The following is a 4,739-nucleotide window of genomic DNA, read 5'->3' on the forward strand; positions in this document are numbered from 1 at the left end:
TTTGATTTTTGTTATTTAATATATCATTGCCTTGATGAAATCATATTGAATAAGTTATGGCATATAGATTGTTACTTGGTTAAATAATTGACAAAATAGAATAATGATATTATTGGTTTTTCCTTGTTAAAGCTGCCTTCCATGTGTGCTCTCCGACATCTCAACTCACATAATTTCTTCCAACAAGAAATTGATATATATACTTCCTCCGTCCCATTTTGATAGACTTATTTTCTTTTTATATTCATCTCAAATTATAATCCAATCTTCAATTGAAAAATGTTGATGTAGTTAATTTGTAAGTTCTCTAAAATGCCCTAGACTTGTTTTCCTTCTTTGATAAACTTGTTTTTCTTTTTTATCCATCTTAAATTGTAGTTCACTTTTCAATTGATGAATGTATATGTAGTTAATTTGTAATTTTTCTAAGATACCCTTATTTAATATAGGTTATTACTGAATGTAACCTAATTTATTTACTGTAAAGCTAAATTAATCATTAATCATACTTTTTTAATGTATTTAGTCATACTCCATTTAATAGAAGGATATTTTTGGAGGGAGTAATTAACTCTCATAATGATTTGCCACAGTAACTCTCATAATAATTAACCCTGTGGGGTTTTCTATCCCACATCGGTAATGGGGGGGTTGGGGTTTAGGTTTATAAGTCCCTCACAGGACTCCAAAAGTTACCGGCTTTTGGAGTTATTGTGGGGAGTTAGGTTTATTTGCCAAAAATTCTTACTTTCGTAAGAAAATGTCAGAAAGAAAAAAAAAATTAACTCTCATGATTTGGAGTTATAGGCTCCACCTGGCAATTAAGAGCCTCAAAACCCACAAAGTTATAAGAAAATATTTTAGAATTAAGAGTTGGGCAGGAGTCGCGCGAACGCAGGCCCCCCCTACTAGGATGTAGGCTCAACCAACTTGGGCTGATCTTAGGCGGGCACCCCTCCCAAGTGCAGTGGAGGTCACCAACTTAGGCCATGGGCCTTGTTGATCACCCATTGACCCCGTCCAGGTAAGTGTGTTTCCAAGTAGCTTCCATGGATATTTAAAAATCCATTACAAGGCTTGTCGGCTCCTATCTGTCCCGATTTGGGATGATGCTTTCGTCAATGCTTTTGTCATTCTATTCTTTATTGTGGGTCCTAACTCCTAGCTAGTAACAACTAACAAGTATTGTTACGTTCCGGATAAAAAGCAAATTAATAGTCAATAAATATACATCATCAGTTGCAATATTATGGAGATTCTACGGCCCCTTTTAGGTATCACGCTCACAAGTGAAATTCACCATTAGATAGCGATAGAAGTGTTATGGACCATTAAATTAAATATACTTACATATTTAATATTTAAACTATTATTTTAATGAGAGATACAAATTGAAGGAATGGTAGCCAAAAGGTATCATAGGATTTTTTACAATCAATCTTTAAGTGTTTTAAGATGTCTAATTGCAATGACCTTTTCCCTTTCTCCTTTTTCATTTTTGTCTTGTAATATAGTACAGTGAACTTTAGAAGAGGAAAAGTTTCATTTTAGTAATTATCATCCCAATTAAAACATTTGAACTTGGATATGAGAGGTGAGGGTACCATGGAAATAACAAAATACTAAGAGCCAAATGATGCTATCACTTGAAAAGAGAAGAACTATAGTTCTAAAGAGGGTATATCGATATACACAGATTAGATTGGATACAGATAGTTTCAATGGATAAACTGTCTTTTTAAGAGTTTGCTTTTCTCTTTACCTTCATGAAACTAATTTGACTGTCAGCATAATCTGACTAGAGTAACCATCGAACACCACCAGATAAAAGCACTCACAATCACACAAAACATCCACACAAATGACCTTTTTAGTTCTTTGGGCATGGCCCCTTCTTAAGAAGCAATTTACGTGAAATTGTAAAAAAAATTAGTGGACCAAGAAATTTTCTTTTTTCACAAACCATTTCTAATTTATAAGGAAAAAGAATAGGTGACCAAAAAAAAGAAAGGGGAAACAAAAGAAGAAAACTAGAAATCAGGACTCAAAAAATATTTGCAGTAAGTAACTGTTAAAGTTTCTAGATAGGACTTTTAAAAAAGCTGGGTGTGCATTACTGCATAGTGAAAGAAAAATCCAAAGCCATCAAACTTTTACACCCTGAATGCAAAGAAAAAGTTAGCACAATTTTTCTTCAATTTCTGCTGCTCTTCACTCCTCTCAGATTTTTTCCAAAGAAATAAATAGTTGTCGTGATCAATCAATCAAACTCAGAATGTAATTTGTAAACTTTCAAGTATATTTCTAAAGCTTTCACTCTCACTACATATTCTCTCCTTCTCTAATTTCTCCCATCTGATCAGACAGACAATTCACACCTCCTCTCTTGGGCCACCCACGGCTTCTTCTGGTCAACGCATCAGTCCTTGCAGGTATTCTCTTCTTCATCTGGATACGAGTCCTTGCCGGCCACGGCTTCTAAGGTCATAACGTAGTTTGCAGCTAACTATATGTTGATCCTCTTGATTCGGATTGGAGACTCGTATTTAATTACAGAAATTAATTCATAAACAATGTCAGGATGGGATTCCTCAACGTCTTCAACACGTCCTCATACTCACCGTTCTTGAGCATCAGCATGAGAGAGCCTTGGAAGACATCAACAATGTCAGGATGGGATTCCAAACTACGGTCAATGATGAATTTGCTTGAGTTGGTGGTGGTGCTGGAGGGCAGGCCCTGGCCGGCAACTGGTGGAACTTTCCAAAAACTGCGGCGGCAAAAACTATGGCTGCAGTGGTAGTTTTCAGACTGGAAATTAAAGGATTTGGATTGGAGGAATTAGAACTAGATTTGAACTCGAATTACAATCTGAAGTAGCTTTGATAATGGTGAAGTTTCTACTGTTCAGAGGCCTAAAAGAAGATGTTTGAAATTGAAAATGGGGTGATATAACTTTGAGGTTAGATTACTGTGGAGGAAGGAAGATGGTGATGGTGATGATGCCATGGTCAAAGTTGAACCCATTGATGAAAAATTTTATTGTTTTTTTTTGTACTGTGTTTTGGGGCGAAAGATTTTAGAGGTTTTGCGGAGTGAAATTGGAAAGGAGTGGGCAATGGGTTTGCATGAGAAGCTGGAGTTTATGAAGAGGAGCGAGGAATGAAGGACCGGTTTTTTGGATTGATGGTCTGACCGGATTTCAGCTTTGCTGGTCTGACCGGACCTTGAATGATTTGCTCAAATGTAAGAATTTTTTTTTTTATTTGGTGAAAGCATGAAATATATTAACTAATTGTAAAAGGCCGAATTTTGGGCCTCTCTTACTTAAAGCCATTTAATTAACTAATATTATTATTGTGTTGTCCAATCTACCCTTACTTCTAAAGAGAATTACATTATTTTGACTACTCACCTCCATACAACGACACCATATTTAACCAAAAAAAAAAAAAAAAAAAACTACCACTGTTTGAAAATACTAGAACAGTTTAATTATTTTAAATTACTATTTTCCAACCAAAAATTATACTAATTATTTTTAATATCTTTTCATTAGTAGTACTCACACTGGATGTACCTTAACCACTAGTTATTAATTATTTTACTAGTAGTTTACTTGGTTAATTTATTTTTTTAATCGTTGATGTTAAGGTCCTATCCTATCTCAATCACTAAGGGATAGTGGAAGTTGAAAACTAACTAAATGAGTGACTTAACGTGCAAATTTAATAGATATCATGGGAAAGAAAGTGGGGATGGACGTGAACTAGCAGATATTATAGAAAATAAAGTAAAAGATGGAAGTTAATTTGAGTGGTAGAGTTATTTTAGGAAGAAGCAGCTTCATGTGAACTAACTCCAACTATCAGGAGTCTAATAGCAGTTGAATTTCTACGTTTCAAGAAGAAAACCATAAAAACAGAGAATAAGAGTTTCAATTGAATAAAAGTTGACATCGATAGATTGAGCAAAGGGAGAGAATACAAGAATTCGACACTTCCAACAATGAATGCGTAAGGCTGTGAACTCTTCTTCGAATATTCCTTAGTTTCCTCTTTCACTAATCAAAGATTTTTTTCCTTAGGAGCCCTAAAAGATGTCTGAAATATGAGGTACAAGTTTTGTCAGTTTTGATAACTTGGGATTTGGTAAGAGAATAAAGGGAAATAGAGGCTTTAGAAACCTCATATTTGGTTTTAGAAACTTGGGATTTGGTTAGAGAATAAAGGGAAACAGAGGCTTTAGAAACCCCAGATTTGGTTCGAGAATAAAGGTTAGAGAATATAGGGAAATAGAGGCTTTAAAAACTAATAGGAAACAGAGGGAAGGAAAGCTAAAAGATAAAAGGGGAAAATTTCTCCAATAAGCTTCTCTAAAACACAATTGGAAATTATGTTTAATTTGCAGATCTTTGTGGCTATATTTTGGTAAAAGACGTTAACTTAACAATAGAATATTTTGGTAATTTTAATGGCTTTCAGTGGTGGATTTTATTATGTACTCTTGGCCAGAAACGGTATAGCATTGTGCATTAAATGGTCCAAATCTAAGTTACAGCTTCGGACGTAAAAAAAAAAAAAGAAAGAAAAGCAAGATGAACCAATATTATTAGAGTAAGAGAAATGGTGCAAAAGAGGTCAATGCAGACGGTTTCTTGAATACTAGTGACGGTTTGGCAGTTTGATGGTAATTAATTCCCCCCGAAAAGACATGCTTGAGTTCCAGATTTGGTTTCA

At 34.6% G+C, this 4,739-nt stretch overlaps 1 non-coding gene across 1 annotated transcript; it reads right to left on the reverse strand.

Moving 5' to 3' along the window:
* Positions 1-877: 877 nt before the first annotated feature.
* On the reverse strand, positions 878-1,032 carry LOC113719788 (U1 spliceosomal RNA). Its single transcript, XR_003455033.1, has one exon. It is a non-coding gene; the product is annotated as a U1 spliceosomal RNA (small nuclear RNA).
* Between the last annotated feature and the right edge of the window lie 3,707 nt (positions 1,033-4,739).

Source organism: Coffea arabica, chromosome 11e, assembly GCF_036785885.1.
Source record: "Coffea arabica cultivar ET-39 chromosome 11e, Coffea Arabica ET-39 HiFi, whole genome shotgun sequence".
In the NCBI taxonomy this organism is placed as follows: domain Eukaryota; kingdom Viridiplantae; phylum Streptophyta; class Magnoliopsida; order Gentianales; family Rubiaceae; genus Coffea; species Coffea arabica.